Source organism: Trachemys scripta, chromosome 20, assembly GCF_013100865.1.
Source record: "Trachemys scripta elegans isolate TJP31775 chromosome 20, CAS_Tse_1.0, whole genome shotgun sequence".
Classification (NCBI taxonomy): Eukaryota; Metazoa; Chordata; order Testudines; family Emydidae; genus Trachemys; species Trachemys scripta.
In genome coordinates this window covers 19,161,859-19,176,349 of record NC_048317.1, presented here as the reverse complement: position 1 = coordinate 19,176,349, position 14,491 = coordinate 19,161,859, and the positions used below count along the sequence as shown (strand labels likewise).

At 48.1% G+C, this 14,491-nt stretch overlaps 1 long non-coding RNA gene across 1 annotated transcript; it reads right to left on the bottom strand.

Annotated features, from left to right (window-relative positions):
- Positions 1 to 532: 532 nt before the first annotated feature.
- Positions 533 to 13,389, bottom strand: LOC117868295. The gene is made up of 3 exons (XR_004643601.1): positions 13,156 to 13,389; positions 11,096 to 11,615; positions 533 to 569 (listed from the first exon to the last, which is right to left on the bottom strand). It is a non-coding gene; the product is annotated as an uncharacterized LOC117868295 (long non-coding RNA).
- Positions 13,390 to 14,491: the final 1,102 nt, after the last annotated feature.

Genomic DNA, 14,491 nt, shown 5'->3' with positions numbered 1-14,491 from the left:
GTCACTACCCTTCATAACTTTGATTGCGTTGGCTACTTGGATCACAGCAGCCCCCACAGTAGATTTGCCCACTCCAAATTGATGCCCGACTGACCGGTAGCTGTCTGGCGTTGCAAGCTTCTACAAGGCTATCGCCATTCGCTTGTGAACTGTGAGGGCTGCTCTCATCTTGGTATTCTTGTGCGTCAGGGCAGGGGAAAGCAAGTCACAAAGTTCCATGAAAGTGCCCTTACGCATGCGAAAGTTTCACAGCCACTGGAATCGTCCCAGACATGCAACACTATGTGGTCCCACCAGTCTGTGCTTGTTTCCCGGGCCCAGAATTTGTGTTCCACAGCATGAACCTGCCCCATTAACACCATGATGTCCACATTGCCGGGCCCCATACTTGGAGAGAAGTCTGTGTCCATGTCCTCATCACTGTACTGCCATCACCTCCTCACCTGGTTTTGCTTTTGCGGGTTCTGATTTTGCATATACTGCAGGATAATACGCGTGGTGTTTACAGAGCTCATAATTGCTGTGGTGATCTGAGCGGGCTCCATGCTTGCTGTGCTATGGCGTCTGCGCTGAAAAAAGGCGGAAAACGGTTGTCTGCCATTGCTCTGATGGAGGGATGACATGGCTTACAGGGAATTAAAATCAACAAAGAGGATGGGTTTGCTTCAATGAGAAGCACACACAACTGTCACACAGAATGCCTGCCTCAAGGATTGAACTCAAAACCCTGGGTTTAGCAGGCCAATGCTCAAACCACTGAGCTATCCCTCCCCCCACTATTCAAGAGGGAGGGAGGGGGGAGCAAATTAATACTAAACAAATCTGGTCTCTTTCTTGTTTTGATCCACTCCATCTCGCTTATACATCTTAGGCTGGCAGCAAACGGTGCAGTACGACTGCTAGCTGTCGTCATCTCCTGGCTGCTCGCCAGAAGACGGTGCAGTACGACTGCAGGCAGGACTGAATCTCCATGAGACAAAACTTAAAAAGAGAATGACCTGGAGTCACTCCATTTATGTCCAGGCACCCCGACAGACCTCACCAAGCTCGGCTAAAATTGCACCCAGGAGACGGCTACCAGTCATAAAGCACCGTCTGCTGCCAAAAGGCAGTGAGCTGCCGCTGTGTAGCAATTCAGTACCATGTCTGCCAGCACCCAGGAGATGTACGGTGACAGTGAGCTGAGCGGGCTCCATGCTTGCCGTGGTATGGTGGCTGCACGGGGAACCCAGGAAAAAAGGCTCAAAAAGATTGTCTGCCATTGCTTTCACAGGGGGGGGGGTCTGACAATATGTACCCAGAATCACCCACGACAATGATTTGACCCATCAGGCATTGGGATCTCAACCAGAATTCCAATGGGTGGCGGAGACTCTGGGAACTGTGGGATAGCTACCCACGGTGCAACGCTCTGGAAGTCGATGCTAGCCTTGGTACTGTGGATGCACTCCGCCGAGTTAATGGTCTTAATTGTCTTAAGTGGGGACAAACACAATCGACTGTATAAAATCGATTTCTAAAAAATCGACGTCTATAAATTCGACCTAATTTCGTAGTGTAGACATACCCTTAGTGATGAAGTTATAGTTAGTGATAAGTGGAGTAGTTAAGTTTTAGTTGGGGGTTAACCCCCCTACACACACTACTTTGTTCCCGTCCCGGGGACCAGGGCATGCCTCGGTGTCAGGGCTTCAAGTCATCCAGGTCGCCTGAAGCCCATGCCGAAGGGAGACCCACACAATTCCTGTCTAAAGTATCTTGGGGTATGTCTACACTACGAAATTAGTTCGAATTTATAGAAGCCGGTTTTATTGAAATCGGTTGTATACAGCCGATTGTGTATGTCCACACAATAAAATGCTCTAGGTGCTCTAGTTGGCAGACCGCGTCCACAGTACGAGGCTAGCGTCGACTTCCGGAGCATTGCACTATGGGTAGCTATCCCACAGCTATCCCACAGTTCCCGCAGTCTCTGCCGCCCCTTGGAATTCTGGGTTGAGATCCCAATGCCCGGATGATGCAAAACAGTGTCGCGGGCGGTTCTGGGTACATGTCGTCAGGCCCCTCCCTCCCCCGTCACAGCAACGGCAGACAATAGATTCGCGCCTTTTTATCTGGGTTACCTGGGTTACCTGTGCAGACAACATGGAGCCCGCTCAGCACAGCTGAGCTCACCATCACCATATGTCCTCTGGGTGCCGGCAGACGTGGGACTGCATTGCTACACAGCAGCAGCTGCTAACTGCCTTTTGGCGGTAGACGGTGCAGTAGACTGGTAGCCTTCATCGGCGATCTGGGTGCTGGCAGCCGTGGGGCTTGCCTTTTGGCAGTAAATGGTGTATTATGACTGTTAGCCGGCCTATTACAAGTCGGGTCATCGCACGTTAGCAGAGTCTTCCCTGAGCTGCAGCTCGTACAATAGGCCTGAAGACCATCGTCATACACCGCCCAGTATTTGCTGCCAAGCACCCAGAAAGATGCCGAGGGCTATCAGTCACGCTGCACCGTCGTCTTAAGATGTAAAAAATAGATTTTCTCTGTATTCATTTGCTTCCCCCTCCCTCCGTCAACAGGGTTTTCAGTTTAATCTTTGGGGGGGACCAGTCTGTGACAGTTGTTTGTGTCTCTCCCTGATGCACAGCCACCGTTCTTTATTTTAATTCCCTGTGCCTGTACGCCATGTCGTCACTCGGCCCCCCTCCCTCCTTCCCCTAGGCCGTCAGATACTACGTTTGCGCCACAGCTCGAGCCGAGAAGCGGTTCGCGCCTTTTCTTTGAATTCTGGGTTGAGATCCCAATGCCCGGATGATGCAAAACAGTGTCGCGGGCGGTTCTGGGTACATGTCGTCAGGCCCCTCCCCCCTCGTCACAGCAACGGCAGACAATAGATTCGCGCCTTTTTACCTGGGTTACCTGTGCAGACAACATACCACGGCAAGCATGGAGCCCGCTCAGCTCAGCTGAGCTCACCGTCACCATATGTCCTCTGGGTGCCGGCAGACGTGGGACTGCATTGCTACACAGCAGCAGCTGCTAACTGCCTTTTGGCGGTAGACGGTGTAGCATGAGTGATAGCCGTGGGGCTGGCAGCCGTAGTGCTGCATTGCACCAGCCCCTTGCAGGCGATGGTATATTATGACTGGTACCCGTCGTCGTCGTACTGGTATGGCTGTCAATCATGGCCACCTGGGCAGACATGCTACTGTTTCGATGATGACGGTTACCAGTCATAATATACTATTTTCTGCCAATTGCCCAATATTGTCTGCTAAGCACCCAGAAGAGGCCGAGGGCGATGCTGGGTGCTGGCGGACGTGGGGCTGGCAGACGTGGGGCTGCATTGCTACACAGCAGCAGCCCCTTGCCTTTTGGCAGATGATGGCATATTATGATTGGTACCCGTCATCGTCATACTGGTATGGCTGTCACTCATGCTGCAGCGTCGGCTGCCACCTTAAGATGTAAAAAATAGATTTGTTCTGTGTTCATTTGCTTCCCCTTCCTCCGTGAAATCAACGGCCTGCTAAGCCCAGGGTTTCCAGTTTAATCTTTGGGGGGACCATTCTGTGTGACAGTTGTTTGTGTTTCTCCCTGTTCCTGTACCTGTACGCCATGTCGTCACTCGGCCCTCCCTCCCTCCCGCCCTCCTTCTCCTGGTCCATCAGATACTACTTTCGCGCCTTTTTTCTGACCAGGCGCCATAGCTAGCACTGGGATCATGGAGCCCGCTCAGATCACCGCGGCAATTATGAGCACTATGAACACCACGCGCATTGTCCTGGAGTACATGCAGAGCCAGAACATGCCAAGGCGAAACCCGGACCAGGCGAGGAGGCGATTGCAGCGCGGCGACGAGAGTGATGAGGAAATTGACATGGCCATAGACCTCTCACAAGGCACAGGCCCCAGCAATGTGGAAATCATGGTGTTACTGGGGCAGGTTGATACCGTGGAACGCCGATTCTGGGCCCGGGAAACAAGCACAGACTGGTGGGACCGCATCGTGCTGCAGGTATGGGACGATTCCCAGTGGCTGCGAAACTTTCGCATGCGTAAGGGCACTTTCATGGAACTTTGTGACTTGCTTTCCCCTGCCCTGAAACGCCAGGATACCAAGATGAGAGCAGCCCTCACAGTTGAGAAGCGAGTGGCAATAGCCCTGTGGAAGCTTGCAACGCCAGACAGCTACCGGTCAGTCGGGAATCAATTTGGAGTGGGCAAATCTACTGTGGGGGCTGCTGTGATCCAATTTGCCAGGGCAATGAAAGACCTGGTGATAGCAAGGGTAGTGACTCTGGGCAACGTGCAGTCAATAGTGGATGGTTTTGCTGAAATGGGATTCCCAAACTGTGGCGGGGCCATAGACGGAACCCATATCCCTATCTTGTCACCGGAGCACCAAGCCACCGACTACATAAACCGCAAGGGGTACTTTTCAATGCTGCTGCAAGCCCTGGTGGATCACAAGGGACGTTTCACCAACATCAACGTGGGATGGCCGGGAAAGGTACATGATGCTCGCGTCTTCAGGAACTCTGCTCTGTTTCGAAAGCTGGAGGAAGGGACTTTCTTCCCGGACCAGAAAGTGACCATTGGGGATGTTGAAATGCCTATCGTGATCCTTGGGGACCCAGCCTACCCCTTAATGCCATGGCTCATGAAGCCATACACAGGCAGCCTGGACAGGAGTCAGGACCTGTTCAACTACAGGCTGAGCAAGTGCCGAATGGTGGTGGAATGTGCATTTGGACGTTTAAAAGCGCGCTGGCGCAGCTTACTGACTCGCTCAGACCTCAGCGAAAAGAATATCCCCATTGTTATTGCTGCTTGCTGTGCGCTCCACAATATCTGTGAGAGTAAGGGGGAGACATTTATGGCGGGGTGGGAGGTTGAGGCAACTCGCCTGGCCGCTGATTACGCGCAGCCAGACACCAGGGCGGTTAGAGGAGCACAGCAGGGCGCGGTGCGCATCAGAGAAGCTTTGAAAACGAGTTTTGTGACTGGCCAGGCTACTGTGTGAAACTTCTGTTTGTTTCTCCTTGATGAACCCTCCAACCCCCCCCCCCCCGACCCGGTTCACTCTACTTCCCTGTAAACCAACCACCCCACCCCACCCTCCCCTCCCCTCCCGCTTGCAGAGGCAATAAAGTCATTGTTTTTTCACATTCATGCATTCTTTATTAGTTCCTTACAGAGGTAGGGGGATAATTGCCAAGGTAGCAGGGATGGGTGGGGGAGGAGGGATGGAAAAGGACACACTGCATTTTAAAACTTTAACTCTTATTGAAGCCCAGCCTTCTGATGCTTGGGCGATCATCTGGGGTGGAGTGACTGGGTGGACGGAGGCCCCCCCCACCGTGTTCTTGGGCGTCTGGGTGACGAGGCTATGGAACTTGGGGAGGAGGGCTGTTGGTTACACAGGGGCTGTAGCGGCGGTCTCTGCTCCTGCTGCCTTTCCTGCAACTCAACCATACGCTCGAGCATATCACTTTGATGCTCCAGCAGACGGAGCATTGCCTCTTGCCGTCTGTCTGCAAGCTGACGCCACCTATCGTCTTCAGCCCGCCACCTCTCCTCTCGTTCATGTTGGACTTTTCTCATCTCCGACATTGACTGCCTCCACGCATTCTGCTGTGCTCTATCAGCGTGGGAGGACATCTGCAGCTCCGTGAACATCTCGTCCCTCGTCTTACGTTTTCTCTTTCTAATGTTCACGAGCCTCTGCGAAGGAGAAACATTTGCAGCTGGTGGAGGAGAAGGGAGAGGTGGTTAAAAAAGACACATTTTAGGGAACAATGGGTACACTCTTTCATTACAAGGTCGCATATTTCGGCTTGCAGGCAGCCATCGTAGGCCACAGTGTTTTGGCTTATTTAACCTTCTTAACATGCGGGAAAGGTTGCAAACAGCAGCGCATTTCCCATCTCAAGGATGAATTGGGTTGTCCATTTAAAATGGGGTTTCAATGTAAAAGGAGGGGGCTGCGGTTTCCCGGTTAACATGCGGCACAAACACAAGTAAACCACCACCCCCCCCACACACACACACACGATTCTCTGGGATGATCACTTCACCCCTCCCCCCCACCGCGTGGTTAACAGCGGGGAACATTTCTGGTCCGAATAGCAGGAACGGGCGCCTCTGAATGTCCCCCTTAATAAAATCACCCCATTTCAACCAGGAGAGCTTTCTGGAGATGTCCCTGGAGGATTTCCGCTCCATCCCCATACACGTTAACAGACTTGCTTGCTTTTTTTTTGTAATGTTTACAAATATTTACAAAGTTACACTCACCAGAGGTCTCCTGTGTGCCCTGAGGGTCTTGGGTGAGTTCGGGGGTTACTGGTTCCAGGTCCAGTGTCACAAACATATCCTGGCTGTTGGGGAAACCGGTTTCTCCGCTTCCTTGCTGCTGTGAGCTACCTACAGTACCTCCATCGTCATCTTCCTCGTTCCCCGAACCGTCTTCCCTGTGTGTTTCTCCAGTGAGAGAGTCATAGCACACGGTTGGGGTAGTGGTGGCTGCACCCCCTAGGATCGCATGCAGCTCCGCGTAGTAGCGGCAAGTTTGCGGCTCTGCCCCGGACCTTCCGTTTGCTTCTCTGGCTTTGTGGTAGGCTTGCCTTAGCTCCTTAATTTTCACGCGGCACTGCTGTGTGTCCCTGTTATGGCCTCGGTCCTTCATGGCCTTGGAGATCTTTTCTAATACTTTTCCATATCTTTTACTGCTACGGAGTTCAGCTATCACTGCTTCATCTCCCCATATGGCGAGCAGATCTCGTACCTCCCGTTCGGTCCATGCTGGAGCTCTTTTGCGATCCTGGGAGGACTCCATGACGGTTACCTGTGCTGATGAGCTCTGCGTGGTCACCTGTGCTCTCCACGCTGGGCAAACAGGAAATGAAATTCAAACCTTCGCGGGTCTTTTCCTGTCTACCTGGTCAGTGCATCTGAGTTGAGAGCGCTGTCCAGAGCGGTCACAATGAAGCACTGTGGGATAGCTCCCGGAGGCCAATAACATCGAATTCCGTCCACACTACCCCAATTCCGACCCGCAAAGGCCGGTTTTATCGCTAATCCCCTCGTCGGAGGTGGTGTAAAGAAACCGGTTTAAAGGGCCCTTTAAGTCGAAAGAAAGGGCCTCGTTGTGTGGACGTGTCCAGGCTTAATTCGGTTTAACGCTGCTAAAGTCGACCTAAACCCGTAGTGTAGACCAGGCCTTGGAGAGGGACAACGAGCCCAACAGGTGTAAGAGCATTGAGTACTTCAGCTTTTTCCACATCATCTGTCATAGGTTCCCTCCCCTATTCAGTAAGGGTCCCACACTTTCCCTGACCATCTTCTTGTTGCTAACATACCTGTAGAAACCCTTCTTGTTACCCTTCACATCCCTTGCTAGCTGCAACTCCAATTGTGCTTTGCCCCATGATTCCAGACCTCCTCACTTAGGACCACGGCCACCTTCATCACTCCAACCTGGAGTCTCTTCACCTCACCGTGTGGAAAATCCATGGTTAAACCCGTTAGAGCTCCAGTATCATGCCACTTACCTAGCCAATAATTTCCATCCCACCATCAACCTCAGCCTAGATCAATCCACACAAGCGGTCCATTTCCTGAACACTACTGTGCTAATAAGTGATGGTCACATAAATACCACCCTATACCGGAAACCTACTGACCGCTACACTTACCTACATGCCTCCAGCTTCCATCCAGGACACACCACACGATCCATTGTCTACAGCCAAGCTCTAAGATATAACCGCATTTGCTCCAATCCCTCAGATAGAGACAAGCACCTACAAGATCTCTATCAAGCATTCTTAAAACTACGATACCCACCTGCTGAAGTGAAAAAACAGATTGACAGAGCCAGACGAGTACCCAGAAGTCACCTCCTACAAGACAGGCCCAACAAAGAAAATAACAGAACACCACTAGCTGTCACCTTCAGCCCCCAACTAAAACCTCTCCAGCGCATCATCAGAGATCTACAACCTATCCTGAAAGATGATCCTTTGCTCTCACAGATCTTGGGAGACAGACCTGTCCTCGCTTACAGACAACCCCCCAACCTAAAGCAAATACTCACCAACAACCACACATCACTGAACAAAACCACTAACCCAGGAACCTATCCTTGTAACAAAGCTCGATGCCAACTCTGTCCACATATCTATTCAAGTGACATCATCATAGGACCTAATCACATCAGCCATACCATCAGGGGCTCGTTCACCTGCACATCTACCAATGTGATATATTCATCATGTGCCAGCAATGCCCCTCTGCCATGTACATTGGCCAAACCGGACAGTCTCTCCGCAAAAGAATTAATGGACACAAATCTGACATCAGGAATCATAATACTCAAAAACCAGTGGGAGAACACTTTAACCTGTCTGGTCATTCAATGACAGACCTGCGGGTGGCTATATTACAACAGAAAAACTTCAAAAACAGACTCCAACGAGAGACTACTGAGCTGGAATTGATATGCAAACTAGACACAATCAACTCAGGATTGAATAAAGACTGGGAATGGCTGAGCCATTACAAACATTGAATCTATCTCCCCTTGTAAGTATTCTCACACTTATCAAACTGTCTGTACTAGGCTATCTTGATTATCACTTCAAAAGTTTTTTTTTTCTCTTACTTAATTGGCCTCTCAGAGTTGGTAAGACAACTCCCACCTGTTCATGCTCTCTGTATGTGTGTATATATATCTCCTCAATATATGTTCCATTCTATGCATCCGAAGAAGTGGGCTGTAGCCCACAAAAGCTTATGCTCTAATAAATTTGTTAGTCTCTAAGGTACCACAAGTACTCCTTTAGCATCTTGTTTGTCCAGTGGCCCTGCTGATTGTTTGGCAGGCTTCCTGCTTCTGATATACTTTAAAAAATAATAATTTGCTGTTAGTTTTTGTGTCTTTTGCTAGTTGCTCTTCAGATTCTTTTTTTGGCCTGCCAAATTATACTTTTACACTTGCCAGAGTTTATGCTTCTATTTTCCTCAGTAGGATTGACTTTCCATTTTTAAAGGATGCCTTTTTTGCCTCTGTCTTTTTTCTCTGCTGTTTAGCCATGGTGGCAGGGTTTTTTTTGGTACTCTTACTGTTTGTTTTATTTTATTTGGGGTATACATATACTTTGAGCCTCTATTACGGTGTTTTCCTGCAGCTTGCAGGCATTTCTCTCTTGTGATTGTTCCTTTTATTTCTGTTTAACTAGCTTCTTAATTTTTGTGCGGAATTGAGCCAATCAGCTCTTTCATTTCTCTCCCATCCACTCCCAGTTCCTGTGTGCCCATGGAGTTGTCAGCTGCACAAGTAAGACATACATGAAGGGAGCCCACCCATTCCAGACAAAGGGCAGATAAGATGGCAGGTGCATGTGGGAGTAGTTTGCTAAAGCAAGAGACAGAGCTGCAAAGGCTGGAATGAGAACAAAGGCCATAACGTGGATATCTTGGGGTGTGTAGTAGAAGTGACAGGTATGACAAAGAGAAACAATTCCAACATATGTGAGAGCTCCATGCTGAATTTTTTTTAGGGTTTCTCTAATTTTTCTAGCCCCCACGGTATCTTAATTATTTTAGTCAGGATGGTTGTGGGGTCTTAATTTATGTCACAGGTTGTAGTAGTAACATAATACACACACACACACACACACACACCTTTAGCACAGAGAAGACATATTAAAATAACAGAAATGGTCTGTTGTACAAACAAGTGAATTCTGTGACAGCAGGACAATCTCTCCAAACTGCTACATGTTGTCATGATTCCTTTCTGCTGAAAATTCTGTTCATTTGGTGAAAGCTACAAGTGAAATAGTCTTCCAATGAATGAATCCCAGAAGATAAAACTAAGGTTTGGTGTATCATGCAAATGTGAAGCACCAGACCGAAGACCTTCATTGTAAGGCATGTATAACAGTGCTAGTCTGCCTCTGCCAGATTCAACAGATTGAATGAGTAAAGAGCCCTGTTCCATTCAACCTGAGGTGTATGAACTGTTCTGTGGTAAGAGGGAAAACTGGGTTATAGTAAAGGAGTAAACTCAAAAGTATTATGTTCCAAAATGTCATAATTTTGTTTCTAGTTATATAAATTGCTTTCCCAAACCACTTCATTTAGGGAAATGTGCTGATAAGGGGATATCTTGAGCCCAACAAGGGATAAGATAGAATCACAGGGTTAGAAGGGACCGCAGGGGTCATGTAGCCTAACCCCTTGCCAAGATGCAGGATTTGTTGTCTAAACCATCCAAGACAGGCTATCCAGCGTCCTTTTGTAAACCTCCAGTGAAGGAGTTTCCACGACCTCCCTAGGCAGTCTGTTCCATTGTCCTACCATTCTTACAAACTTCAGACTTCCTGAATTTAGACTAAATTTGAGGAATTTACTAATCGTCTCCCACAGCAAGACTATACTCACTTTCATCCCTTTGGCAAGGATGGGAAACTGATAGCCAAAACTGCCCTCCAATCCACAGTGGATGCAGCTGATACTTCCTCCAGGGCCATGGCTATGGGCATCATGATGCGAAGAGAGTCTTGGCTTCGTGCTTCTGGTTTCCCAGGTAGGTCCAAAACGTCATCAAGGACCTCCCTTTTGATTAATCTCATCTCTTCAACCAGAAGACAGATGAGTCTCTTCGTACTCTAAAAGACTCCAGGGCTACCCTTCACTCACTGGGCATCAGTTGTCCACACCAAGGTATAGGTCTCCACATTTTTACCTCAGGTTTCAACATCTCAAACTCAACCAAAAGCCAAGAGATATTTTTCATGCGAGCTCGAGAACTGCCAGCCACTAAGCCTAAAACCTTGTGACCCTTCTACTCCATTTGGGGGTCATTTAGCAGTCTTTTTCCACTCATGGAGCGTGATAACAGTGGACAAATGGGCAATGAATGTCATCCTCTGTGACTATACGAGTGAGTTTTTGTATTGCTACCTCCTCCAATACCCCCCTCTCCACCTCGCTTCAGGAAGCACTCTAATGACAATATTCTCGCCCAAGAGATGAACTCCTTATTACAATGAGGAGCAATAGAATGCATTCCTCTGCAATATCAACTTACTTTCTAATACACTAGAAGAAAGGTGATTGGAGACCAGTTCTCTACCTCCATCGCCTCATTTGCTTCATCAGCAAACTCAAGTTTCACATGGTCACATTGGCAGCAATAATTCCATCCTTAGAAAAAGACACGTGGTTCATGGCTCTCAATATTAAGGTTGCTTACTTCCACATTCATATTAACGCTACCCATGGGCATTTTCTCAGATTTATGGTGGGTTCTGATCATTTCCAATACAGAGTACTACTCTTCAGGTTAGCTACTGCTCCCAGAGTCTTCACCAAAGTATTTTCCATAGTAGCAGCTCACATCAGGCATTATGATCTTCTTATTTTTCCATACCTCAATGACTGGCCCCTTTTTACTAGGCCCCACAAGAAGCCTACATGTCAACTCCTATGTTACTCAGCCTCCTTTCTTCACTGGGGATCAGCATCAACATCAGAAAGTCGATCTTCAACCCTGCGCAATCATTGGACTTCATCAGGCAACCCTAAATTCTATCACAGCATGGGCAAACCTGCCAACAGACAAATTTCAAACAATGAATGACATCATAGCTCGCATCACGAACAACCCTTGTGTACCAGCTGTTAGAGGGCTTTCCCTTCACCCTCTCTCCTGGTTCTTATCACACAGACAGAAAGCAGAAGTCCAAAGTGCAAACAATGCAATGTTTATTGGGGTTAGTTTCCAAGCAAGCATATTCCGAAGCGCTTCACACCAGTCTCCTTGCTAATTGCAGAAAAAACAGAAGAATTACCTCCACGCTGTACTTGTTTTGTTCTATAGTCAGGCTAGTGAATTATCCCACAGTTCATTTATGAAATTCATGAGGTGGCGTACCTCATTTTCCCCTCTTGTACAACAGGCCATGTTTGTAATGGTTTCTCTGCTGTGCCTAGCTTTAAGTTTATTCACAGGTAATAGGTGAGAAGCATTATTGCCATATGAACTAACAATAACATTAGCATCACATTTATTACCAGTGGGTATTTTTAAGTATCTTGTTATACCATGCCCTTTATTTAGACAATTTGTCTTTGAGGCCGGTGTGTTCATTACCCTCTTGAAATCTTTGCATATACTTTAATTATATCCTTGGGGTTTTGGTAAATTACAAGGTAGGAGTGTTGTGTGTACACACACACACCTTTCTTAAGGTTAACCTGTTCCCTCTTATTTTCAGGCTTGACTTGTTTTCTCACCTCCCTTTCTTGGGGGGTCATAATGTGAGTCTTCTTGCTTACAAGTAGCTTGTTTAGTGATCAGGTATATTTATTATTTGCAGCTCCTTCGTGCTGCCATTTATGGGCAGTTCTCTCCTTCCCATATCAGCTAGGTAATTTTGCATCCACACAGACACTTGCTGGCTTTCTTTTGGATCGAAAGCTAATAGCAGCTCAGAGACTCAGTCTTAAAAGGGACACAATTAACTTCCACCAGAGTTCTGATTACTTTTCACTTACCCCCAGGTTTTTATCCTGGCTCTGGGAGAGGAGTGGGGGTTGTTACCTGCTCCTGCAAACCCTGCCATTTTTCACTTCAAAACTTTTTTTTTCTCCACTCCCCTAGAACCAAGTCTCACTCTGCTTTTGACTCCAAACCCTGTTGTGCCAAATCATCTTTAACCACTCCTAACTCTAATTTACAATCCTCCAGTTGCCTTCACTGGAGTAGCACCAAACTTGAAAGATTACTGGCAGCTTCCAATAATGCTGCCTTTACTTCAAACCTCTTACAAGCAGACTTAAGTGCCTCCTTTCTCTGGAAGGCATCCTATCCCCAGGGGCACGGACCTCCTTCCGCTACCGATTTACCAAGGAGGGGGGGCTCCTCAGCTAGCCCCCATCCCTCTGGGTCCCCTACACTGCCCCCATTTGCTTTTTAATCTCATCCCAGGTTGACACCCACACCTCAAATAGGTCCTAATTCTTCCATAAAAAATCCACTACCCCGGCTTGCCAGTACCCGCAACTACCATCATGAGAGTCCACCATACCCCTTCCAAGCAGCTGCACGGACTATTGGAGAGGGGGACTTACCTGGCTGCCACTCACCTGTCTGACGTGATGTATCTGAGTCACGGCACCAAGGTGTTAGAGGGCTTTCCCTTCATCCTCTCACCTGGTTCTTGTCACACAGAGAGAAAGCAGAAGACCAGAAGCCTGAAGTGCAAACAATGTGTTATTTATTGGGGTTAGTTTCCAAGCAAACATATTCTGAAGACCTTCACACCACTCAGGCTTATCTAGATACGCCGATAGTCTGTTCCCCTGTGTCCCCCTTCCCAGCTCTGATGCCGCAGAGCCTTGCTTGTGTCCCTGTTCCCCATTCCCTATTCCCGTTCCTCCTTTTAGCAAACATGATTCCAAATTTCCCCCCCCACACCTCCTGTTTGACCCCAGTTTATATAGTAATATTCTCAGCTATACCTTAACCAATCATTTTACTGAAATTTAACTAACCAGTCCTAACATATTGTAACATAATTCTCTAACCAATTATATCCCACTAACCTAATTAACTTACACCTAGCAAAATTAATTATACAGCAGACAGAAACAATTAGAGAACCAGGCAGATTAACAATAGAAAAGTGGGGGCCATAAAGATAATACAGAAATGAGGTTTTCACAACCAAAACCATTGATAAGTGATTTCTTGCCAGACAGGATGCTATCAAACTAAGTTTTCTTTAACCATCTTAAGATCTGTTTCTTTATCTGGTGGTGATGGGCACTAACAGGACAGGATCATCTTCCTAACAGCCCAATACCACCTCATTTCAATGTTACTGGTTTGGGATGTGACCATACGCTTCCGAGCTTATGGCTGCCCCTGCTGCTTAGCCAGAGGGCTTAGCCTAAGAACAAGGCCTCAGACTATCCTAGTGAGAGAAGACCCATACAGAGACAGACTTGAGATTGTCATTCTTTGTTTTATACCTCTATAACTAGCTAAGTGATAAAAATACACTCGGACACATGGCCTTGTGCACTTTCGTGACTCCGTTTGTGAGACTTAATCGTTTACTCCTGGTGGAATTCTGTGCCACTGCACATGCACAGAATCCATGTCCTCCACAGATTTCTTTGTTTCCTCACAGAAAAATGATTTTCTGACAGGGAAGCAAAGGGAAGCTGCAAAACCAGTCACGCACCACTTCCTAGCTGCGCAGGTCATCATTTCAGGTAATCGGAGCAGCCAGCAGAGAGGTAGATCACTGCAGGGCTGGGGATACCCCAGCCAGTGGCTTCTACCCTGAGCTGGGATCAGCTGCTATTCCCGGCTGGGCTGGAGACAGGAGAGGACGGGACTTCCTCTTCCCCTGCAAGGGGTAGCTGGGGCTGTCAGACCCACCCCAGAAACCTCCCCCAACTGCAGGAAACTCAG